This window comes from Pundamilia nyererei, unplaced genomic scaffold, assembly GCF_000239375.1.
Source record: "Pundamilia nyererei isolate P.nyererei 1_Seehausen unplaced genomic scaffold, PunNye1.0 scaffold00020, whole genome shotgun sequence".
Taxonomy (NCBI): Eukaryota; Metazoa; Chordata; class Actinopteri; order Cichliformes; family Cichlidae; genus Pundamilia; species Pundamilia nyererei.
The window spans coordinates 1,243,212-1,271,052 of NW_005187421.1; positions in this window are offsets into that span (position 1 = coordinate 1,243,212).

Here is a 27,841-nt window from a genome sequence, read left to right on the forward strand (position 1 = left end):
CTGAGGTCTAGCAGGACAAGCACGCCTCAAGGTGCTTTATATTGTACAGTAGATCCTACAATAATAGATACAAAGAAAAACCCAGGAAGAAACCTCCGGCAGAACCAGGCTCAGGGAGGGGCAGGGCCATCTGCTGCGACCGGTTGGGGTGAGAGAAGGAAGACAGGATAAAGACATGCTGTGGAAGAGAGACCGAGATTAATAACAAATCCAAACTGGAAGCTGGTTCCACAGAAGAGGGGCCTGAAAACTGAAGGCTCTCCCTCCCATTGTTCTTCTGGGGTTGTTCTTATTTTCTTCAGTCAGTGATGAGTAAGATATTCTGGCTTCGCGGAGGGCTTTCTTATAAAGCAACAAACAATTTCTTCAGGCTAAATGATGATCTTCTAAATTTGTAACACGCCATTTCCTCTCCAGCTTATGAGTCATCTGCTTTAGGCTACGTGTTTGAGAATTATACCACGGAGTCAGGTACTTCTGATTAGAGACCTTAGTTTTCACACGAGCTACAGTATCCAGAGTCGTACGTAGTGAGGAGGTAAAATTATTAACAGATGACCTCTGTTGGAGTAGCGTTCAGGTAGCTGCTCTGCTCTATGTTGGTACAGGGCATTGAAGATGATAACAGTGGGTGGGTTGAATTCTTAAACTTAGTTACAGCGCTTTCAGAAAGACATCTACTGTGATGAAGTCTATCACAAGCTCTTGTAATAGGAAGCCATGCAGTTTTAATAGATATGTGAGGTTTATCATTGTCTTGCACAAATATGCAAGTACTTTCCTGAATAAAATGTCTTGATGGGAGCATATGTTGCTCTAAGACCTGCACTGATGGTGCCTTCCAGATGTGCATGCTGCAAGTTCTCTAGGCAGTAGTGGGGCTGTTAGGTGAGTACTGAAAACAAGCCAGATGGTACGGCTCCTCTTTTTCTCAAAGGATGTGGGATCTGTGTTTTTCGAAAAAAAATTCCAAATTTCATTTTGTGTGACCACAGACGTTTTTCTCTTGGTCTCAGTCTATTTTAAATTAGCTTTGGCTCAAAGAAGATTACAACATTCAGCATTGCCCAAGGGCCTGAGGACCACGTGCATCCCATTCTGATCTATTCAGATTCTTGGACTTTTTGGATGCACTGCAGACATATTATTCTGAAAGTGCTGCAAAATATTTTATACACATTCTTTTGAAGATTCGTGAACCTCTTTTCATCTTTATTCCTGTGAAGCTTGGCCTCTTCCTTTCTACCCAACCATGTTACTGACCTGTTGCCAGTAACTTAATGAGCTAATGCCTTTCTTAAAATCATATATTTTCTCAGTTTACTATGTTCTATTGCAAATAAATTAATATTGGCAAATCACTGCATTCTATTTTTATTTCTATTTTAAATACCGGAACCGGGTTTGTTTTTGTTATTCCAGCAGACTGATTACTCATAAACTATATTCAGACATTTAAATAATACTCAGCCCACTAAATGTGTTAAATAAATTATCTTATTTGAAGTGAACATATACCTAAAAATGTACCATTTTGCATAATGATGATGTATTTACCTTATAAATCAAGACAAAGTGCTCTCCCTTAATTAAGCTGAAGTTATACACTAGAAGTATCAGTATAAGTATTCTGTATCAGTGATAATAGCCTCATATTTACCTGATATTGGACCAATATCTAATTCTGTAGTACCGGATCCATCTAATCTTGACTACTTATGATCAGGTTTTCATATTTTATAATAAAGATTATATTGTTTCTAACCATAAGCAAGTGTATTAGAGGTATCTAAAGATCTACTATTCTATCATTGTACATTTGTTAAGTAAAATATTTTGTCATTGTGTTGATATAGTTGTATTACTGGCTGCAGTTTTTTTTCCAGTAATGATGAGGATGTGAGGATGAGGATTGTGAAAATAGCTTCACATGTCCGTGGGGATTTAATTTGAACTAGACAGGCCTGGAGGGCAAATTTTTGAAAGAAAGTGACATGTCAACATTGCTTGGCCATGACGACAGCAGTATAGTTCCCAAAATACAGTTAGAGAAAATCAACATCAGCTGAAAAGTTTTATCTGACCTCGTAATTAAACTTTCTTTCTTGATGCAACGACCAACAATCAAAGGTGGTCAGTACACAATGAATTCTTACAGTTGAAACAGTTCACACACAAACAAACCAGTCAGTGATGTGTATTGAACACCTCAATAAGACATGTAACAATTACTGTCATACACTCAATAATTCAATCTGTTTGTCTTATGAAAGGTTTTATTTAATTAAGTATTGAAGTTAAACCTGTTTTTTATGGTGTTGTTGTACAGTCTATTTGGCCAAATTGCATCTGTTTTACTATACAAGCCATCTTGTAAATCAAATATTATAGCCCCCATTATAGCCCATAAAAAAGCATACATGTAGGATTACTTCACAGTATTATATATAACAGCTATAAATTTAATTGGCTCACTCTTCATAAGTCCACAATTTTCCAAGCTGCTAAAATAACTCACAAGAATACTTTTGTTTAACACAGATCGTTTGATAAATAAAAGAAAACATGTCGTAAGCCAGTTGCTGTTCTGTTAAGCTCACACAATGAAAGGGATATTTGAGGTGAAATTGAACTCCTTGGACCATTACACACTGAAGTAGAACATAGGACGCAATCCACGGGCTTGCCAGGAATACACTCTCACTGTAGGCATTATGCTGGAATTAGGCTTCTGTCTGCAAATGACTAAATGGGGAAATCTAATTAAATACAGGATTTGTAAAAGTATCTGTGCTGCGGATTACAAAGGCTCAGCTTCACTAAATCCACAGAGTGATATTTCTCCAAATGGCAGTTACATAAACCAATGGACAAACCAGATCTTTCTCAGAAGGCCACCTCTGCATTTTGTTAACAGCAAGAAAAAGGAGGGTGAAGTTGTTTCTTGTGTTACTGCGTCTGTACCCTTTATGTCAGAAAGACACATTGACTCACTCAAGGTTCAACCATGAGACAGTGTGAAAGGAAAACTACACTACAGGTCACTGGATCTGCTACTTTCACAGGAGATGAAAAACTTTGAGAGGGGCTATTAAGAAGAAGGGCACTCTAAGGAGAGCCGATGCCCCTGTGATGAATAGATGTTCGCTTTTTTTTGATGTGCTAAAAAATAACTTTCTCGGTTAGTTTATGAGGCATATCGTAGGCAAATTGACTGAGCTTACTGAATGATATGACAGTTTAACCTCAAACTATAACCTTGCAGCCATACTACCATGAATCATATCAATTTGCTAGAATTTTATTTCAGCAAATGTGATGAGAGGAAATTATTAATTGTTTACACATCATTTTCACATTGCTACTGTTCGTAAAGGATGATGCTCAGCATGTTAAAGTTATCATGTAAGATACGGTAGTATCTTTATGTTATGTACTCTACTAATTTTAGACAAAATCTACAGCATTTGAAACTAACTGGTTTCAAGTTCAGAAAATGCAACATAAAGTAACGTCTAATAAATATTTCCTCAATATGCAACAACCATGTTACAAATCAAATCTTTGGCCCAGAAAATCCAAGTGCATTTCTGCAAAGAAGAAGTTAATCCCATGTAAAAATAGCTCATATCAGACAGGATTCAAGAAGTCAATCTGGGGCCTGATAAACGTCTATGTGTGTGTTTGTAGGATGAAGATTTTCCACCTTGTGACCCTGACAAGGTGTTCTGCATCCCAGCAAATGAGCTCTGAGCTTCAGAGGCTTTGGCCAACCTATGGCACGAATCCATGTCCAATTAACTGCCTCAGAAATTGTGATGGCTTGCCTAATTTATGCCAAATACTCACTTCCGCACACAAATGATCACACTCCTCTTTGCTTATAGCCTCATTGCAGAAAAATGTTACATGTTTAGGCTAAGTTCATTTCCTTTTGCTGAAGAAAGCATAGTATTTCCATCACACTATAGTCATTAATAATTAACAATCGATTGGACAAAGGTGTGCTCAGTAAAAACACAAATCTGTTATCACACTAAACAAATACAGAATGTCTGCATAAACTTTAGCTCAGCTTCCATGCGTTGTTTTAAATACACATTTTGATTTACCCTTTAAATGATCTCTAAATAAAAAATGTTGAGCGGTTTGGAACTGGATGCTGTACAGCTTTAAGGCCACAGGAGTGCAGGGCACACCATCCTGACATCTGCTCTGCTTAATTTTTATGTTATTTTGCTGTTTTCACTGCCTTAAGGCATTGTAAACACTATATGGGTTTTTATGTTTTTATCATTTGTTGTTAAGCACATAAAATTGCCATTGTCATTGCCATCTGAGTACCTGAAGTGAATCATTAGCTTTATTGGCTTAAAAGGCTACATAAAATATTAAACTCATGACATCAACTTATGAAATCAACATTTTTTGTCAGTTTATCTACTGTGATAATAGCATTGGTTCAGCCTGTGTAATAGTTCACCTTGATAAAAAGTTGTATTTATTTATTTATTTAACTAAGGCCAGCTGCAATATTTTAGAGAGATATCCATCAGTTCTCTAAGTGCAAGCAATATGGATTCTGGAGCCAATACCAGTGTTGAGAACAGCCAACCTAATATCAGTCAGCAGCCAGGTCAGGTCCAGCTGAGTTAAATGTACGTGTTTTTGGTTTTTAAAACTTCAGTCTCAACACCGTGCACAGGGCTTCTGTGACCTCTAAAATAAACATTTATGTCAGTTAGCTTTAGTCCATATTGCTTAAAGCAATTCTAACTTTCTTAAATAACAGTCAAGTGGATTTGTATGATCTTTAGCCTCAGCCATATTGCTAAAATATTTCTTACTTAGTATATGACTGCTTTTTTCCATCTTTTACATGCAATTTTTAAGCTTTTCGCATTTTCGCTAATCATTTTCTTGAAGATGTACTCAATAAGCAATGCAGATGTGAAGCTCACAACTGTAAGTCTATTTACCCAAGGTTTGCAGGTATTTAGCTGCAAAACTGCATCAATATGCTTTTTTGCAGCTGCTTGCAGCACATAAACCATAGATTGGAAATTTGATTAATCTTTTGGAATCTAATCAGAAAGAATATTCCATCAGTATAATTAATTTCACTCTCATTCTGTCAAAACTAGATCTGGCTTTATTATATACCTCTCTGAGCAGGCCCACAACAAACATGCAGGACTGCATCCTATCCAAACTAATTTATTTTGTTTAAATCTATGACATCAGCTGGGCCTGATTTGTAAGGTCTCTAGCAGTTTAGTGTTGTGGATATGAAAAAAAAAAACAGTAAAAATGATTTGTGGCTTTCAAACTGAGTAGTCACTGAAAAGAGTTTACCCAGATAATCTTTCAAGTCAGAACCATTGTCTGTGTGTATTTAGCACAATAACGCATAAATAGCCAATTGTGTGGCGTACTTTTTCAAGGATATTTTTAATGGTTGTAATGATGACAAAAAATACAAAAATAAGTTATAAACCAATTAATCAACAATAATTAAAATGAGCCCATCATATAAACATGTGGTGCCCATTAACATTTCCATGAAATGCAGCATTCTGTGACATTGTGTCAGTGACAATTATAGTGCTGCATTCATGTAATGATACACTAATAGCTTGAGCGTTGTTACAAAATCAATCCCTCTGTCTCCTACTTTCCATTCATTTGATTGGATGGAGATAAACGGATTGTAAGCCACATATTGTATGGTTAGAAAGAGAGCTCTCACCCAGATAGAACGACCTTCCAAGCCATGTGGGAACTTTAAACTTGAAAATGGTATCCCTGTATCTCTTCCCCTTCTATCTCAGTCTTTTATGTGCTGTATCTCACATTAAGGTATCTGTGAAAGGACAATTTGGTAGGATAAGGAAACATGCTAAGCTCTGGGGTACAATACAGACTGTCGGAACATGATAGTATTCAAACAACACTTCAGTACTTCTTTGAAGGGGAATGGGAGCTCAGCATTATCAGTGGGGGATTTTATAAAGGGTAAAGCCATTTACAAGAGACTTTAGGTATCTTTAGTGAAAATCAAAATAACTATAGTGACTATCAGTAAAATTTCCAAGCATGCAACTGTAGTTCAAAAACCTGTGTATTCTTTTAACCTTTATTAATCAGGAAGGAACAATATCAGCATTTAGAATTCCTGTCTGCCTGATGTTGGGAGAAGCTGGAGCTTGGTTCGAATAAATAAATAAATAAATAAATAAAATACAGTAAGAAGCAAACTAGAAACAGAAGAGTCCAGCATGGGTCCAAACCCTCAGAACCCTCCTGCTGTAAAGCAACAGGGGTAACCATGGAGCCACCATACTGGTAGAGCTAATTTAAAAGTCTTTCTAGTCTGTTTTTATTTATATATTGTCCTAATATCTTGAGAAGGGGTTGTCTTTTTACTTTAGAAATCTCATATTTGCTCATTATTATTCATAGATGGTTGCATTTTATATCCATCTGTTTTACATGATGTTCTGGGATTGTCTCTCTTCTGTATGCTCTTTGTGTAAGTAATTCATTTAGCCCTGTGGCGTGCAGATTCAAGCTGATGTTAATGTTTCACACTCTTCTAGAACAAAGAAGGACAACACGCATGTGCCATGCTGGGAAAAATGGTAATTTGACTTTACTGGCAGAAAGCTGAAATAGTTTATCCTATAATCTGCACTAACCAGGCTGAAATTAGGGGTTTCCCATCATAGAGCACTTTTTGTGGGAAAACCCAAGATCCTTGGCATTAAGTCAGGACATGTAGTGGTTTCTATTTTGTGGAATAATTATAGATTTTTAGCTTCACCTCACTGCCTTTTTATCTTTAGGAGCCATGAATTCTTCATGAATAAAAAAAATGTAAGAAAATCAGATTGAACTGGAATTTATTTTGTTACTGGTCTTTAAATTTGTCTACTATTTTTAACAGGATTTTCTAGGGTATACCAAATATTGGCCAAAATTCAAATATTCATAGCTCTGTTTACCATGGAAAAATAATTTTTTTATGCCTGTATTATTCAAGTATAAAATGTATAAGAGCCCAGGTGCTTTAATTTTCCATATAAACATGGGGAAAGCTGCGATATTTGTGACATGGGGTGAATGGTCACAGTAATTGGCTTCCACGTTTGATTTTTTGTGGATTTTTCTTTCTTCACAATCCCTCCCAGAATGCTTATACTCCTAATTTAAATAGATGGGACACCTGATGAAGAAGGAGTCATACTGTATGCTCCATGGGCCAACTTTATCCAAATATTGGATTCCAAAGTATTATAAGGGACTAAAATTGATAAGGTACCTACACTGGGCAGAAAGTGTTGAGAAATCTTAAATAAAGGGGGGCACAGATAAATATGCAAAGAAGACCTCTCCAAGAGACAGCTCAGTTATTAGGAAATGCCATTTTGTCTAAAGGTCTGTCTGTTTTGTATGATGGAGTGACAATATAAGACTAAATTGTTTAAATTTTTCTTAAGTATTCTTTCCATGTAAGGACTCTGTTCATACCCCTCCCTCTGTACATTCGGCTTACTGGAGTGAGGAAAAACCAATTAGTGGGTACAAATAAGTAAGAAATTCAAGCCTAAGCCTATTTATTCCCCCAGAAACTATTGCCTGTGTACAACATTTTTGTCATTTAGTTGAAAAAGAGGTTAGGTCTCTCCTATTTTTTCACTTCTGCAGCGAACAGATGTTATTCTAATCTACCCCCAAAGGAAAGACAGGCCCTAAAAGATCTAGCAAATGATGTATCAATTGTTGTTATAGGTAAAGCTGATAACGGTGGTGCAGCAAGATTTCGGAATAAAGCATCATGCTTTAATGAGGTAATAAATCAATTGAGTAATACAAATTTTCTGTATTAGAAAGTAAATAAGTATTTGATAAGGTAAGATGAGCACAGATATTTGATGCAAGAGCATCCCAGATATCTTTTTTGGGATGCTTAAAAAAAAAAACACACACACACACACTCTTTATATATTGCCCAAGATTCAAAATGCCACATAAAACCACAGAGCAGGTTCAGCAGATGCTGAGGAACATAGTGTTCAGAGGTCGCCCAAGTTTCTGCAAAGTCAGTTGGTACAGTCCTCCAAACTTGTCCAACTGCATTGTGCCAAGTATAAAGTTTTGTGACGGGGAATATTGGTGTGGGGTTGTTTTTCAGGAGCTGGGCTAGTTCCAATGAAAGGAGCTCTTAATGCTTCAGCATAAAAATATATTTTGGGCAATTTCATGCTTCCAATCTTGTGTGAACATGGCCCCTTCCTGTTCCAACATGACTGCTCACCAGTGCACAAAGCAAGGTGCATAAAGGCCTGGGTAAGCAAGTTTGGTGTGGAAGAACTTGACTGGCCTGCACAGAGTCCTGACCTCAACCTGACAGAAAATGTTTGAGATGAATTAGAGTGTTGACTGCGAGCCATGCCTTCTCGTCCAACATCATTGTCTGACCTCACAAATGTGCTTCTGGAAGAATGGTCAAAAATTCCCATAAATACACCCCTAAACCTTGTGGAAAGCCTTTCCAGTAGAGCTAAAGGTGTAGCTGCAAAGGTTGGGCTGGCATCATATTGAATCCTACGGATTAAAGTTGGTGAAGGTGTATAAAGGTGGATGAGCATGTCACGGCTGGCGTGGCAGACGTGTGGAGTAGAAGAATAGGACCCAAGATGCAACTTTTGATGCGAGTGAGCTTTATTTTTATAAGGTGGGTGAAAACAAAAAGAAACGGCAAAAGGGAGGATGGAAACTAAGCAAAACCTAAACTGGAAAATAAAACTAACAAAACAAACCTGAAACCAAAAACAGAGATGCAGGGAGACACAGAGAGAAACCACAGAATGACTGAGGGCGATTTCGCAGACGAACCAGCAACACACACAAGAAAACACAGGGCTTAAATACACACAGGGCAATCAGGGTATGGGAGACAGGAGGGAGACACGGCAGGGATTAACACATGCAAAGACACAGACTATGAACAAGGACTTAACACAGAGGAACACACAGACAGCAATGACTAAACACTAAACTGAGGAAGAACAGAACCAAAAACCAAAGAGCTAGAAAACCACAACCAAAATACATCACAATAATAGAAAACACAAAACACTGGGTCAAAAGACCCAAGACCCTGAGAGAGCAAGTATTTTTAGCAATATAATGTATGTAAAGGGAATTTAAATTTCCAATTCTCTTACTTACAATTGCAACAAATCATAAGTACACTCAACAAAAATATAAACGCAACACCTTTGTTACTGCTCCCATTCCCCATGGGATGGACGTAGAGACCTAAAATTCATTCCAGATACACAATATAACCATCCCTCCCAAACAGTGGTCACACATCAGTCCAAATGTGTGGTAGTGGGCACATCTGCTATATTGAGATAATCCATCCCACCTCACAGGTGTGCCACATCAGGATGCTGATCTGACATCATGAGTAGTGCACAGGTGTACCTCAGACTGCCCACAACAAAAGGCCACCCTGGAATGTGCAGTTTTTTGCGCTATTGGGGGTCTGGGGACCCAGAACCGGTCAGTATCTGGTGTGACCACCATTTGCCTCATGCAGTGCAACACATCGTCGCATGGAGTCTATCAGATTGTCAATTGTGGCCTGTGGAATGTTGGTCCACTCCACTTCAATGGCTGTGCGAGGTTGTTGGATATTCGTGGGAACTGGTACGCGCTGTCGTATACGCCGGTCAAGCACATCCCGAACATGCTCAATGGGTGACATGTCCGGTGAGTATGCTGGCCATGCAAGAACTGGGACATTCTCAGCTGCCATCTGCCCTGAACAATGTGAACCATGATTCATCCGTGAAGCGCACACCTCTCCAACGTGCCAGACGCCATCGAATGTGAGCATTTGCCCACACAAGTCTGTTACGGCGACGAGCTGGAGTCAGGTCAAGACCCCGATGAGGACGACGGGCATGCAGTTGAGCGTCCCTGAGACGGTTTCTGACAGTTTGTGCAGAAATTGTTTGGTTGTGCAAACCAATTGTTCCAGCAGCTGTCTGGGTGGCTGGTCTCAGACGATCTTGGAGGTGAACCTGCTGGATGTGGAGGTCCTGGGCTGGTGTGGTTACACGAGGTCTGCGGTTGTGAGGCCGGTTGGATGTGCTGCCATATTCTCTGAAACGCCTGTGGAGACGGCTTATGGTTGAGAAATGAACATTCAATGCACGGGCGACAGATCTGGTTGACATTCCTGCTGTCAGCATGCCAATTGCACGCTCCCTCATTGCTTGTGGCATCTGTGGCATTTTGCTGTGAGACAAAACTGCACATTCCAGGGTGGCCTTTTGTTGTGGGCAGTCTGAGGTACACCTGTGCACTACTCATGATGTCAGATCAGCATCCTGTTTTTTAAAAGCCGGACATTTATTTAGGCCAATGTAAAGTCCTTAATAAAAAAAAGTGACTAAACAAAAATCAAAAAAAGGAGCAAAGAAAACCCAAATCAGGAATGCTACAGGGACTCACTGGCAGACAAGCAAGCAGGTAAGAAGAAACAAACAACAAATGAATACCATCAGTGAATGAAGGAAGGATGGAAATAAAAATGAAATGGGACATGACAGAAAACAGACTTTCAAACTAAAACAGGAATAACCAAAGGAGACTAATCCAAATCTAAATACAAACACTTTACACACAGGATGAGGAAACACACGACGACTTCAACAAAACAAGACAGAGGAAGGACAGTGGCAACAATTTACAAATATTCAACATAGAAAATTACAAAAATTGCCTTTTACATACACTATATTGCTAAAACTAACAGAAGTACAAGTAAGTAACAAGTAAGATTTCATCTTATCCAGCTAAGGTTAGGGTTTACCCTGGAGTGTAGTCTGAAGGTGGTTCACTTCTTAACCCTCTCGAGGCAGGCGTTGCCGATTTGCAACAGTTACAAACTAACAACCTGATTACCCCACTTACATATTTTATGAGTTTTTTTTACTCAGAAGTACCACTGCAGGACTTGGTTGTGTATTAGCAACAAAAAGTTTAATTTGAGCCTGAGAGGGTTAACAGGTGAATCACCACAAAAACATTTGCTTTTAACCTAACCTGTGAACAGATATTAGGAAGATCTTCAGTTTTTTTGCTTTATTTTGTTCTTAGACACAAGTTAATCTCTTGATTTGTTGGCTAGAAACAGTTATTTTAAAACAATTTTATTGTTATAAAAGTATTAATTAAAGATCCTAAAACAAAGCACCTTTTGTGCTTGTTTACCTTCTAAGAAATGTATCTGAAGATATACTCTATTAAAATTTATCAGATGTGCTCATGTTTATTGATAAAGTTGTGATACTGACAAGTCTGTTAACCTATACAGTTGGCATCTTTGTTGGCTTTCCTTCCTTTCTTCAAACATGTTAGTTAATTATTATAGTATCCAGCCATTATCTTCTTCTTATCCAATCTCATGTTGCTGTGGCAGCAGGCTAAGCCAGCTATTCCTGGGACATACAGTATATGAACTTGGAGATTGAAAGCTTCACCTTTCGGCTTAACTCTCGCTTCACCACAATAGTCCAATACGACCCCCGTCCAACTCATGCTCTCATCACTTGTGAATAAAATCCCAAGACATTTGAACTTCCTTACTGGAGGCAGCCTCTCTCCCCCAACCCAGAAGGAGAAATCAGCTGCCCTACTTCAGACCTGGAAGTGCTGACCCTTGGAGATGTAGACTCCCAGCACTTTCACAAACCACTCCACTGCATGCTGAAGGTCACAGCATAATGAAGCCAACAGAGCCACATCATCTGCAAAAAGCAGGGATGCTTTTCTGAGGTTTCCAAAGCGGGCACCCTCCTCACCCTGGCTACGCATTTAGAGCCTCCCTATGAAAATCCACGAGTTGGTGCCCCAAGATGAGGAGTTTAAGTATCTTGTAGCATGTTCATGAGTGAGGAGAGAGTGGAGTGAAGAGACTGAAAGACAGATTTTTGCGATCTAGGCAGCGATGCAGACATAATATCAGTCTGCTGTGGTGAATAGAGAGCTGAGGATGAAAGTAAAGCTCTCAGTTTACCAACTGATCTATGTTCTTTCCCTCCCCTACGGTCACGAGCTCTGGGTATTGACTGAAGGAATAAGATCACAGATGTAAGTGACGGAAATGAGTTTCCTCCGAAGGGTGTCTGTGCACACCCTTAAAGACGGGGTGAGGAGCCCAGAGTAGAACAGCTACTCCTGCACATATAAAGGGGTGAGTTTAGGTGGTATGAGTATCTGGCCAGCGTGCCTCATAGGTGAAGTGTTTCTGGCATGTAATGTGAGCCCCTATGACAAACCCAGGACATAGTGGCAAGATTACATCTCTGGGCTGACTGCTCTTGTGTTTATTTCAGTTATTTTATATTATACTGATTGATTTCGTCATATAAATTCAATACTACCCCTACTAATACTACTAAATTATTATTATGATTATCCTTTTATGATTCCTTCTTACAGTAAATAATTAAGGGACCTCAATAAATTGTCCGAGTATGTAAAATATGTTGGTAGGATGAAGGTTAATGTAGTAGCTCTTCTCCATTCTTACTGACCAAAACATTTGAAGCTCTCACAGATTCATACAGTGATTTTAATACTAAACTACTGCAGTCCTTTCCCTCCCACACACACTCACACTGCTTTGTCTGCAGCAGCTGTGTTGCTTTCAGTCTGTGTTTAACAACTTCATGTTTTTCCCAATATTATCTTCCTTTGCAAAATCAGCCAGTCTGTTACCAGAATGATTATCCATAGTTGTGATCGTTTAGATGCTGGCAACACCACTCCTTTCAAGTGAATGCCCAGGAGAAATCCTGAGTTGTTGATAACCAGCTTAGTGTGACTACTTATCCTAATTGCCTGTTTTAGGGTAGGGGTATCCAGATGATGGAAAGATACCTGCATATTTGGGTAGAGTAATAAGTGCGTATATTAAAGTGCCCCTTGTAAATTATTATATGGCAAATATTAATGTAATTAGAACTTCTGAACATGAGAGTTGCATTAGAGTAATGGTGAGAGGTCTCCTACAGCACCAATTTTCATTCTGTTGCATGTGGAGTTTATTGTCTGTGATTCATAGGTAGAAAGTACAAAATGCAAACATCTTCATATTTTGGATATCAGTTTCAGTGTATCCCAGAGGATGTTTGCTGTTTTGTTTTGTTTTTAAGACTATAGCAATCAATCATTTGTCAGTAAGATGTCTTTATTTTTTATAGTTTCTTATAGGAAGGGAATAGAAACTCAAGTAACCACTGGTTACAACCAAGGCATACAGAAAAATGATTCTGAACATGCAACGCATCAAACCCAGAAGCAGATGAGCTACAGCAATAGAAGACCATATCAGGGCCCTATAATATGAACTGAGTTCAGGATATCCAGGGTCTTTCCTTTACCTGGATTCACTTACCCGATCGCAGGTGTTTAGGAAAACGGGCACACAAAGTTGGTTATGAACTCACTAAGTTAACAGTGCCATCCATACATGACTGATATGTCACTGGCAGCATGTGACCAACCTAAAAAGGGTGTTTCATGGATCACGTGACTTACTCCATTATCAAATGGTTATAAAATAAAAGTCTATAAAGAACATAAAACACATACCAGTAAAAAGCAACACTGATGTTAAAAGGAAAAGAGATGAACACGGTAACATTGCTAAAATATGCTGCAGCGGTAAAATAAACATTTTAATTCCAGATAATTATTTTTTCTTTGTGCTCTGTTCCATCACACTGCTTAAGTTGTTCTGAAGTGGGGAAACCTGATTTTCTTAGTTTTTGGTTGTTTTACCACAACCTGGTATCAACATACAGACTATACAAATATATAATGATACGCATACATTTGGTATCACGTACTTTTGGTATCAAATGTATGTCATACCACAACCAGCAATGTTTGAATCACACTAGTTTAAGGATGAAACAACTACCAGTAATCTAACAGAGCTAACGGGGAGTTACTTGTTGCAACTGTGATGAGCTGAAAAGCATCTGTGATTGGATGCCACAGAAGATGGAGGCAGATGAACTACACCGGCAGCAGACCGCATCGAGTTTCATTCCAAGAAAAACAAATACAAATCCGAGGTTGCAGTGGGCACAGGCTCAATAAAAGAATACAGCAGTAAACTGAAAAAATAAAATAAAAACCTGACCATAATGAAGATCAACATATTATGTAGACCCAACTTGCCTTGTCTCAACATGCTGGTAGTGGAATAATATGAGGAAGACTTTCTTTGTACATTCCGCTTCCCTTTACAGCCACACTTTACCCCTATTTCAGTGGCTACCTCCAGTGCTATGCTGCACCATGTAATAATGCAGAAGTAATTTCAACACTGATTTTGTGATAAAGACAGTAAGTTCACTGAACATCAGTGGCATTCCCATTCACCAGAGCATCACAGCACCTTTGGGATGTGATAGAACTCTTTCTTTTTTTTTTGCTTGAGTTTGCAGCTGACAATAGATTTGCAGATAGTATGTGGCACATTTATGTTAACATGGATCAGAGTCTCAAAGGAATGTTTTCAACATCTTTTTGAAAGCGGTGAATGTGGTGGCGACTTAAAAAATTAACGAGGAGGATTCTGACAGCATAAGAAGATGAACGTGACAGAGCAGACTGAACTGGAAAAAAAAACTACCCAAAACAGGAAAACATCAAAGAAATAGAAATCATAGCGAAAACATAATTCTTGCTGAACTTATGCCAAACTGTCATATGTCACATGAAGTTGAAGACATGGAACACAGTATTGGGTAAAGTTTCTCTTACAATAAATTAGGTTTGGGCATCATAACCAGAGATTATGACTTTCCCTCTGGGAGGCTGGCGAGCTGTGAGGGAAGTCTGCTTTTCTGTCATGTTTCCTTTCCTAATGTGAAAATAGGCCACTTTTATCAGACACTATAATGATCAAAAAAGAATAATTTTCATTGTAATGCATACTGGTTGATGCAATATTAATGAGCCATGATGGAATTTCATACTGCTTTTCACATCTGACAAAAACATAAAGTGTAAATGAAACTATAGCTGCATAAACATACTTTAGATACAGTAGATATTTAAAGAGTCTGTCTATATGCATAATTAAAAGAAAATTCACAAGTGAATTTTGCACTTTGGACGCACAAAGTTAGTTGGGCTACAAAGACAGCTGAGTGGGAAAAGAGCTAAGGTCATGCACGGATCAGAGGAGCAGTGGACAGACACATATAGTCAGTGGCAAGTCAGAACTCATCGGATGCAGTGAAGACCGGTGCACAGAGCAAAGCCTTATTGAGCAGTCACATGGAGAATGGAGATGTAGGGTAGTGTTAGATCACACAGTGCACTTATAGTGCTTCAGTAAGTGAATCTGTCAACATATCATCAGTTACTGATAGTCAGGCTTGAGATCATTACCATCCTACTTTAAATGTCTTTACCAGATGCAAGTTGCTCTTTCACAAATGTGAGAGGGAGAGAAATTTAAGAGTGGTAAAGAACATATTTTCCTAATTTAGTTAATGTCATCATCATTTTCATGCTGTACTAGTGAACATTTTAAAGGGCTATTTGTGTGACAGACTATAACCCTCTCAGAGAAGTCTAACAAAACACTGACAAAACATGAATATAAATTAAAAAGGCTGTCTCCAGATTGTTTTTGCAGAGGCATATTTCAATTGGCATTCCTTGGATCACTGCTAATGTGATGTGACCACAAAATTGTTCATTTGTTTGTTTTTTGTTTTTGCCGCGATGACACAGCACGAACCTCCAGGGGCTTTACTTCTATCAACAGAAACCTGCATCATCGCCCGTCATAACATGTTTAGAAAGTAATTAGTCAAGTAGCCTCTGATCTCTAACTGTCAGGCAGTAGCAAGAGTTTAATTTTCTAATCTGGCAGTCATGCTATCGGATTTGCAGGAAAATAATCTAGTGTTTATTGAATGCACTGAAAAAAAATGGTGCTTAAATGAAGGTTTAACCACCAAAACTTCTCAAACGACCAAGCAACTCTTTAAGAGCTCTTGGTCAAGGTACTTGCTGACCAAGAGTTCTCATCTAATTGTTATAATACAGGAAACAAGAATAATAATGATGACTCTGCAGAGACAGACTGAGCATCTAAATACAATTCACATAAATGAACAAATGGATACAACATAAGCAGATGAATGGGTTTGGAATGGAGGTAGGAATGGATAGAAAACAGAACAGACAGATGGAAGTAAATTATTATTCTCTGACCCGCAGATGGTCTTCGCTGTGGTGTGATGACAGCCAATCCACAGACAGATCTGCTGAGCATGACTTCCTGTGAACAAAGCGTTTATTGTAGATGTAGCAGTTTCAATCTGGGTAATTTACTCAGCCTACTCAATCATATTTTAAATTCTGTCATGAATTGAAAACACGCTTTTCCTCTGCCTGAAAGATCTATGAAAGGATGTTAGGGTTATCCACTGAGTATTTACTGTTACATTTCAAATGTCTGTTGATAAGTTAGAACAACAGCACTGTGTCGAGCCACTTGCCATCTCTTTATATTTTTCTTCTAGGGAGCCAGAGTTTGTTATTTAAAGTGGTCTTGACCAATAGTTCTCCAGGCTCTCTAGAGGTCTTTCAAAGTTTTTCTTTGAACATTGGCTGCTTTTTAACGCACTTTGAGTCGAGCCTTTGTACTGGGCCATTTTACAAGAAATAACTGACCTATAACTCCTTTGAGTATTAAAAAGTCACCTAACCCAAGGGATGAACCAGGGTTGTCTCTACATGTTGCAGACAACTTAGCAAAAGCCACTTTGGTACTACCACCTTGTTGCAGAAATATGTTTGTACTGGACCGGACACAAGCTTTTTAAATATGTTAAAAGGCTGATAGGCCAGTGTGAAAGTGGACCCAAAATCAGACCCAATACACGACCGATTACAACTGATTTTATTAAACATAGGGATAATCAATAGCAGAACGTAGCACAGAGGAAACTTCACAGAGCCTGGATCCACTGCAACGGAAAGAGCGGTATTATCTAAAGTACAGGAGATTTCAGGTGACTTTTTTAACTAGGTGAGTAAAGAAGGTTGCTTACTTGGCAGGCTGGCAAGTAGAGGCTGTTGAGGGAGAGGTGACTCTCCAGGGGCAGTGGCGAAGTGAGCAGCAGGTGAAGGAAGACGTCAGACATTATTTCCTGAAGCGTTGGATGGTTGTGGTGAGCAGGAGGGCAGGCAGGTGAATTTCCATATTTTTGACAGGAGGTCGAGTGAACGGTGCGACGGCAGCTGGGAGGAAGATTCAGGCAGGCAGTGAATTGGGGCAAGGGACCGGTGACAGAAGAAATCCAGGTAAGAATGGAGGTAAGTGTATAATGATCCGGAGGTGCAGGAAGCTAAAGACACAAGCACGCAACATTAAACAAGGGAACACTTGGCGCAAAGAAAACTTGGAGATCGATTTACAGATTTACTGTTTAGCTGACAATCTAGTAAAGACAGGGGTCTGAATTAGTCCTTAAGACTGCCACACTGATTGCCGATAATTAGCTGCAGGTGGAGAGAAGTAGAGACCCAGGATTTAGGAAAAACCACCCAGATGAACTTGAATTGGCCCAGTTTGCAATATAATTGAAGCAGATTGGAATCATCTTGAGAGAGAATGGAACAAAAGGCAGCCAACATCCAAAGAGTCCTTCAAGAAGCCTAGAAAACTATTCATGAAGATTAATTAAGAAATAACATGAAAGCCTTCGAGAGTTCAGGCAGTATTGAAGAAGGTGGTCATACAGGCTATTGACTTTTAATGCTTCGAATTTACAATTTCTTTGTTTCTAGCACTACATAAAGAAACGAGTGGTGACTTGAGACTATTGCACAACAGTGAAGCCTCTTCAATAACTATGACTTTGTGACTTTAAAAAAAATCCTTCTGCCCTCTGGCTACAGTGCAACTGAATGCCCCAATACTGTGTGCCAGTTATCACCTGTAACAGTATGTGGGGATTATCACCTGATGGTTCAGCAGGAAGTACCTCTAAACCCCCTTTGAGACTTACATGACCCTTACAAGTGTTGTACAGAGCAGAAAAAAATAATAACTCACTTTACACAGAATGCAGCAAGCAGAAATTCATGACTGTGGGGCTGGGTGTGTGGATTAGAGAGAAAGACGACGAAGGTCACAGGTGGAGAGCACTGAGGCAAGTCAGTGTACTTGAAGTAACATGAAGAGGAAAACTATAGCGTTAAGATGAGCGAGTTGACACCAACAACTTGAAACACTTCTTCACGGAGCAGTCTATCTCACATCCATCAGTATTTTTTTTTCTTTTTAAAGTCTCCTATAGTTTTCCTAGTTTTAAATCTAAAGACCTCTGACCTTGAGTGCACAAGTAACGAAAGCATGGAGTGCCAAGAATGACCTTAGCACCTCACTGCATGTTGAGTGTGTGTGGACAGAGTATATAGGAAAAAATAGAGATTGGATGCTTGTTCCTACCAGTAGGTGCACAATGTCTGTCATGATGTGACTGAAACAACAATGAACTTTTATCAAGAAATCATATCATGATGATTATTTAATTTACAGGTTGTGTTTCACTTGAGTATGAATGTGATTATGATGGTTTCTGAGCGTGTCAGAGTGACTGTAAAAGAAAACAGCACTTTTGACAAAGAAGAAGAAGCATGGTATATGGACAAAAGTACTGAGCCACATGCACATTATAGCTCCAGATGTGCTGAGCTACTGAAACCCATGCAACGAACCTTACCCTTTAACTTTGGCTGAATCGCTGTCGATTCTAAGTGCTTCCAGTTGATTGTAGAATTTCACAAACTGTACTCCAGTGAGCTCTTTAGAGTGACCCGTTCTTTCATAAATGTTTGTAAAGGCAAAACGCATGGCTAGGTGATTGGTTTTATACACATGTAGCATTAGTAATGAAAACACCTAAATTCAGATATTAAGTGGTGTTGTCCAAAACTCATGTACATATAATGTATGCAAATAAATAAATAATACAAGGGTATACAAACAGCATTTGAAGCTATATTTTATTTAGTTTCTAAAATTCGTTAATCTCTGAACCTGAATAGCGTTGTAAAAGCTACAACAACTTGACCTTAGAGATACATAGATTTTGCATAATAAAGTCAGAAATGGTGACAAAACTAAAACAATAAAAACTCTTGCAGTTTCAGAAGTATGAGAGATTTTCAAACTGCACCAAATAAAGTAGGTCTTCTGGACCAAAAAAAACAAAAACAAAACACCTTTATATGTCAAACTGTGATTACCAAACATTAGGTGTTATATTACATCAGAAAGACAAGGTTCTTCATGTTCTTGTTGATTATTACAGTTACTTTGTCCTTATATTTGAACGGTGTTATACATAGTCAAATTTGTATTTATGCGTACTGGGCGTTCAAGGTCCCAATTAAAGAGGAGAGGACAGAGTCTTGTCTCTTGCAGACTCACTTTGATAAGAGTGCCTTGTTGTTCACGGCTGGTCCGTGTGGTGAAAGATTAAAGCGCAACAGTGGACATACAAGCAAGTCAAAGACAGGTAAATGGAAACTATTGGATTAATTTATTGTACAATATATAATACAGCTAAACACTTAATAGGGGAAAGGTTAATGTTAATGTGACAGTTACTATGGCAACGTTTCATTAAGGGAATAAAATCTCAAATGCAAATGTTTTATAGAGATATCTTTAAACATTTTTGAGCATTTTAACTAATTAGGTTATCAAATCTAAGCCCAAGGTTCACTAGTAATTTCAACAGGTTTATTTATTTATATATTAAGCTCAATTGCTACGGCTACTGTTTTAAACAAATAACACAATAATTGTCAAAAAGTCAACATAAAAAGATTTGATATGTCTTGTAATCTGTCTGTTTTTACTGATATGAGTCAGTCATGGAAAAAAAGGCCTCTTAGTCCACAGAAAACCACAAAAATGTCCTTTTTAAAACAGAAATCACTCTACATCTATTAGAGTGGTTGTTGCATTGCTGATGTTTGAATATCAGGCATAGGGGAAAATGTAGTTCACTTGTCTGCTTGCTGAATCTCCACAGACAATTAGGTCTGCCTCCTTAACCCTAAACCCATTTTATCAGAATATTAATTTCCATATGACTTGATATAGTGTCAGTGCAGGAGAAACTTCTGGCTGAACTTGCTGTCATTCTTGTACTGGGTTGGGATTTGGGGCTTTGAATTTCTAAATTTAATTGTTAAGGCTAGAAGTAACTCTGCTCAGCTTGTTCCCTTTTTGCATATGCTCTGCTGCCCTCAACTTTTCTAGACATTAGTTGAATGAGCTGTATGTAAGAATGCACGTCTAAATCAGAATGACTCGACAGTGAGCTAACTTTACCCTGCAAGCTTCCTAGTAATTGAACTCTAGACAACTTCACAAGAATCAGGTTAGGTCATAAGTTGCCCTTTCTCCAAAGAACCACTTGTCAATACTGCAAATACACATGTATAGAATGAATATCTTCTTTAGTGTCACTAATTGCTAATTGCTTGTTCGGTGGCCAATTGCATTATGAGGTTACACTATAAGTAGGAGCTTCCATCTAAACATCTGTCATCTTGCTCTCCTGTTGCTGTAAACATCCAGGTCTCCTTCCACCCAGCTTCCATAACTATCACCTTTTAGGAGTCTCAGTTGCCTTGTCTGAATTGGTTTTATTGTTGCTGATTGATTGCTACTTGTACTTTTGTAGAAATTGCCTGTGGACTCTTACTTTCTCAGAAGCTTCTCTCCATGGATGGCTGATGTGTCATTTATTCTTTTATTCTTTTCATTTATTCTTTTATGCTGCATGTTATTGGACTCTGTAGTAAGCAGGTGTTCTGAGCACTGTGTTGGCTGCTTCTTTTAGAAACAGGCAACGCCATTTGATCAGTATCTAACTTTAGCTTCTTGCGAACTTGGATTTATTTCTGTTCTCATCTTTTACTGTTAACGTTATTTTTATTGTACATGGGTCTGGGTTGTTGGCTAATAGTTTTACAGCAGAGCTGCTATGCTACTCTGGCCTAAAGAAGTGTTCCTGCTTTGTTTCTTTCCTTTATCTTTTTGTTTTGCCACTTTTTTGATGTTTTTATTTTGTTGCTGGCTTTGCTGCTTTTTTCTTTAGGGTAACTTTCTAGGTCGTATCTTAAAATAAAAATGTGTCCATTCCAATGAATGGTTGGACACTAGTATCTGTTATAATCAGTCCTCTATCTTAGCCACAACTGTCTCAGATTTTCTGTGGTGACCCAGAAAGTTTTATTATATTTTATTTAACCTGTCAGCTCTTCAAAATCATTTTTTTTAAAACAGTATGAGTAGGTATGTGTGGAATATGAAAAGCTGTTAATGCCTTTAATCTATTAAATTGTTACTTTTTTTAGAGAAGCTGATGTGTGGTTGTTAACCACGTCACACAACAAGTAATTGGTTTATTTGCTTGAAATTGAAGGTCATTTAATTTACATTTTGTTTCTGAGTGACTGTTTTAATTTTTAATTTTATTTTCCTTTCTTTTTTTTAACTATGGGAAGGAGGCCCTGTTTATAGCTATGAATCACCAGTGTGTTTCTGCAGTACGGTTAACTACAGAAGTGATGGTTTTTCTTATGTTTTGAATATAATTTTTTATAATAACGTATGCATTTTGTTTTATTTTAAAGCCAAGAGCCTCAAGTAGAGGTGACAATGTGCCTTGATGGGATGATCTACTTCTGCGTGCTGTGATTGTTTATGCACCCTCTGGTTTGAGCTTAATCTTAGTGTGTAGTGGTGAAATGCACTTGTGATTGATGGCTCTTTTATATGATGTTTCTTAACTAGCTGTTAAAATCATTGTAACCTGTTAGTGTGTGTAATGACCAATGAGCCCATGTTACTGTATAATCACTAGATGGGTAAGCCTACTTTTTACAGTGAAATATTTTAGGATGTATGTCAGAGAAGTGGCCGGCATGTCACAATAAAATGTTCACAGAAGTAATGTAGTTAAATTTTTTTATATGCCCTTTCTTGGTTTGATGCATGACTATCCACAGAAATGGCATACAGATACTGTTACAGAAAGACCAGATTAAAACTTGCATAGTTCCTTACTGACAAAAGTTGACAAAAAAGGATCAATAAAGGAATCTTAAAATTTATATCAAGATTTCACAAATCGAACCTGGCTTGTTCATTATAGCTTGTGAACGGGATTTATTTCTTCTACTTGCCTCGGGTCATTGATTAATTGATGATGATTCTGTGCACCTGTGTTAAGTTTTGCAGATGTACGTATGCCTTGATTGTTCTTGTTTTCCATTTTGTTCTGTAACAATATATTAGTGCCTTCTTTTTATCATTACAATGCCATCCCCGACAGATTAGAGTACAAAATCATGGAGCAAAAATGAGTCCAAAACATAAAGAATGTAAGAATGTCTGCATGCTGACTCTGCTGCAACTCCCAACCATATAAATTTATTAACACACCACTTGGGCTTGAGGATTATTGGATTGATGAAGATGTGTAAATCAATGTCAGGGCTACACTTAAGGCACAGCACTGTGGAGATTCCTCAGACTATTCTGGAGTAGTTTGTTTTTCAAACTGAGGCGAGTATTCACAAGAAAGGTAAAATGGAACATGTAAATGTCACACTTTTGCACACTGTACAAAATCTAGACCTATATTGTGAATATGCGTGCATGGATAAAATATTTCTAGTTTTACTTACTTTGGCTTCCATAAACACAAAAAAACTGTATAAAACATGTAAATCTGGGCCTAGATCAACTTAAAGAACATCAAAAACAAAAGCCACAACATCAGAAACAGCAAATCCAATAGCTGTCTCATTAGGCTGGTTGCTATTGATGTATAAGCTCCCTTCAGCAAACAACATGAAGCTCCCACTGTTCCTCAGAGTCGATGAGTCAGAGTTGCACTATGCATGGGCAGCAGTACTCACTGGTATTGTATCAGAGCTGTCTATCAATATTCTTTTCATGCTCATGATCAAAACAGAGGACTAGGCATTTGCATGCTCAACATTTACTTGTAGCTATGTGCCTTGCTGCAAGATATGTAACTGACTACAACTGTAGTTACAGTAGCAGCTCAGTGAAACTGTCGTTGGAAGGAACATCCTCTAGTATAGAAAAAAATCAAACTTTTTATATGATGCAGCGGCACTAAAATAAGATTAGTCTTCATTTTTAGGGAAAAGATGGGGAGAAATCGTCTTAGCAGTGGCCACATAAACTGCAGCTGCAGCAATATTGAAAATATTAGAATTAACATTATGTAAACCTGGAGGCCACAGCATCCCACTCTCTTTGTGACGTGATCAGGATGCAGCTCAGAGCAGACTGCAAAAAGACACCTAGTCGGTTTTCTCTAACATAAGCAATGTTCAATGTTTTACCTTCTAAAGATGATTTTAAGATATGATGTCTAAATGTGCTAAATCCAAATTGTGTTCTCTTTAGTAACTGGTTGAAATGAGCATGTTCCACATCAATATTGTATGCATAGTTATGACAAGTTGTACAGACGCACAATTTTACAGAAGAATAAGAGCAATAGAAAGTACTTGAAAACATTTGAACTGCTATGGGATGTACTAGTATAGACTCAAGATTGGAAGGTGCTGAATTAAACCTAGAACATTACCTGCATCGATCTATTAAGCATCATTTGAGGAAAGGTGTCTGCACAAAGCCGGAAGGATAAAAACAGGTAGTAACCATCCTGTTCACCCTCCTACCATGTGGCTACTGATACAGAAATATCTGCTGCTGTTTCTTTCCCAGCGTTTTGTTTTAAAACATGCAAAATAAATTGAATTCCTATACTAAATCATTTATTTTAGTATTTAAATTTTTGTTGTTGTTTGTTTTGTTGAGCAATCTTGTGTTGCCAAATGAGAATTAAATGATCTCTTATGATTCTCCACAAGAGTCCGAGACATGACAATGAAATGTGGCAGTGATATTGTCAGGTTATAGTAATTTCAATGTCATCCATTGAGAGAGAGAGAGAGAGAGAGAGAGAGATATGGGCTGTATGTCGTGCAGTTAAATAGTGAGCAGATTCTTTAGCACAACCACTGCAGTACCTACATGTTAACAAAACACTAAAGCAGTGGTCTAAAATTATACATGAGGAAAGCTTTTCTCATTTGCAACTCTGAGTTGTTTCATTAAAAAACTAATATTTAGCTTAAATGACATTATTTGAGAGTATGGGTATAATTAGGGGTGGGCGATATAAACGATATATGATAGAAACGATATAAATTTGGCCAACGATAGAGATTTTGACTATATCGCTCTATCGTGATAGCGCATGTTGATGATGTCATCAAGCTGCGCCTGTTTTGGTCGAAAGCATCACAACGGCTACAACCATTATCATCTGCAAATTATGCCAGGTGACAGTCATAGCAAAGAGATGAAGCACTTTTGAAATATGGGGAAAGCCAAAAACTGCGCTTCCTCCAATTCCATAACGTTGATTCATTAATGTTGAATTCTCTTGCAGGAGTTCTATTCCCATGTTGTTGCAGTGTATTTATGACTAACCTCGTATTGTGGATGAATAATCTCAGCTGTTCTCCTGACTGAAGTTTGGCCCGTGTACAGCATCCTGCTATGAGATTTCATTTGTCCCTGACCACCAGAATCCCTCACGTTAACTTTTATCGAGTGGAAAAAAATTTGGCGTTCATCCTCCAGCTTCACTGTGCTAATGTTATGCTAACATAGCTGTGTCGCTAGCAATCATGTAGCACAACATTATATACCAGGCAGTCCAACTTCAGTAACCCTGCAAACGCCACTGCTGTTTAGTTTTCTGTCTTCATTTATGTCGGAAGTGGTAGCAGAGCTGTACGTTTTAATTAGTTTCAAAAATATCTCAGTCAGAACATGGTATGTCATGTTTAGGTGGAAACTAGCGGGCTAACTTCCTGTTAACTTCTAACTCCGTTACATTTAATACATTTTTCATGGATGCCTGGATGTTAAACTTAATTGTTACACCTGTTAAGGCAGCAACACTGATGATTTTATTAAAGATGAAAGAATTTAGACCATTTTCAACTCTCAGTGTTCGTTTGACTTTGGGACCTGAAGCAGATGGAGTTTTGGACCCAGATTACTCTGCGAAGCGCCTCACTACGGCAGCCATGATGCTCTGACAATCCATCAAAACATTTTTTAACAGATTTCTGCACGCCAAAATCGGTTCGAGGTCAGTAAGCACAACCAGAATTCATACATAAGGCACACTCGATTTTTGAGAAAATTAAAGGATTTTAAGTGTGCCTTAAAGTATGGAAAATACATTATACAGAAGAAAAGAATATATCGCGATATATATCGTTACTGCACGTGCTTCAAATTATATTGCGATATGGATTTTAGGCCATATCGCCCAGCCCTAGATATAATATTAGTAATTATTCCCGAGGCAATGGAGACATTTCCACCTTAAAAGCAGCAACCTATATACCAGATAAGTTTAGAGGCACCAGCTGTCACATTTCTCCTCTGCCTTGGATTGTAGTGTGAAGTGCATGGCATTGGCTGTGCCACACAAGAGAGAATAATGATAGGGAATGTCAGCTGTGATCACAGTGCAATTTTAGTGACAAGGATTACAAAGACTTTGATGGATGATCACTGCTCTTTTCAAGACTTTGCCAAACCATTTGATTCACAAATGCTATTCAAAACATTTGCAATCTCACAGCAGAAATGATGACCGCTGTTACTTTGATATAAATCCCTCAACTTGAAAAGAGAAGTCTTAAAGATTTATACTGGGATTAGTTTGAAATATATGATGTGTATGCATTGGTTTCACTTCAATTAAAATATATTTATGCATTTTAGCAATATTCTATAATACTACAGTTTATGACACTAATTGCAACCCTGCACTGCTCTCACAGATCACTTGTGTGGAACGCAGCATTGTCAGATGTGTCCCTGCATTTCTTTAATAGTACTCTGAATGTCTGTATGCTCAACCATCTTAGCAAGGTCTTCTATCACCCATCACTCTCTAATTATCTCCTCTTAATATTATTCCCACAGTTATACGATTGAAGTTCAACTGTTCTGTAAAGTTGTAAAAACAATAGACAAATGTTGGAAGATAGTGATAATACAGAGAGATATAAAAACACAAAAAGTGTGTGTGTTTTAATTTTAACAAGTGGGTAATGAAACTGATGAATTGAAATTAGTTTTAAAAAAGGAAAAAATAATGTTTTGTTGTGTGTTAAAAATTTCATATTTGACAATTCTGTCTTTTTAATAGTCAGGTGTCCATAGAAAAGATATGGTTTTTGCTCTGCTTGTAATCATTTCTTTTGTACTCATCAAATGAAGGTAAAATCAGGACACGCAAGCCTGAGTTAACCAAATCAAGACACTATTTTTCAAAAGCACAATAAAAATTACCACGTTTCCTGGTAGTGTCACTTTAGGGTCACATCACAACAGAGTGGGTAATTTTCCAAGTGTTGAACTTAAATTATACCCACTTTTATTTGACTAACAATAAGATTCACAGTTTGTGAATCTTAAAATGTATTTTTACACAAGCATGGTTGATTAGTGCTCCATTGTGATATCTGCTGCTCAGTTTGGGTAAACTTGAAAGAACGTGCTCATCATAGGTTCAGTTGGTTCAGGTCAAAAAGTGACGAAGCAGTGTTCCAAATAAGTTATAAATAGCACCTGGGAGCACTGCATGAAAAATGGTAGGCTGTGATTACTAGTCCACATTCTTCCCTCTGTCTGTCACTCTTGTAAGCTCAGACACACACACACACACACACACACACACACACACACACACACACACACACACACACACACATATATATGCATACAATTTCACTGGTGGATGCTGGTCCTCTTATGCCTTGGCTTGTTTGAATTACTGAGCCATGCTGAAATCTACATCTTTCAATGTGCATTCACACAAAGCCATCAAAAATCAGAAACACACTGGCTCCTGTAGTATTGCTTTAAAATTCCTTGGATACATCTACAATTATTCAATCATGGCTGTGCTGCTGAAAAGACCACTACCAATCATTCCACCACTGCTAAAACAAACAATATTCAGGGAAGACACGGTTACAAACTGAGGCGCACGATAGTGGAGTGCACTACCACTTCACAGCAACTGAATCCAGGCTAAAGCCTTTCTGTGTATAGTTTGCATGTTTTCCCGTGTGTGTGTGAGCTTCGTCACACAAACCACCCCTGCAACCCTAAATTGGATAAGCGGAAGAAAATGAATGAATGAATGATTACAGATAGAGTAACAGATTTTTAATGTAGCCAAAATTATAGGCGTGGGGCAGGTTATGTGGAAGAGGAAGCTCTGCTACAGTTGTACATAATTGGAGGTTGTGTAACCTAAAGTGACCCAGTTTATACAACGGAAAAGCTTGCCTAGATAAAAATCACTGCACCACATAAAATTTTAAGAAGACAGACTTATTTTAAGATATATTACTTTAATGTGCTTTCTAACTGAGATATTTTTACAGGAATAGTGATCAGCGTGTGTTGTTTGCAATAAAAAGTTCAAGTTATAGAGTTTTATATTTCATGCTGAAATATATACGCTCCGCCTGTGCCGCTGGGTTTCCTCTGGATGTGTCTTTGATTCAGCTCCCCCTAATTAATTGATTAACTCATATTTTTATGGTCCTTGGT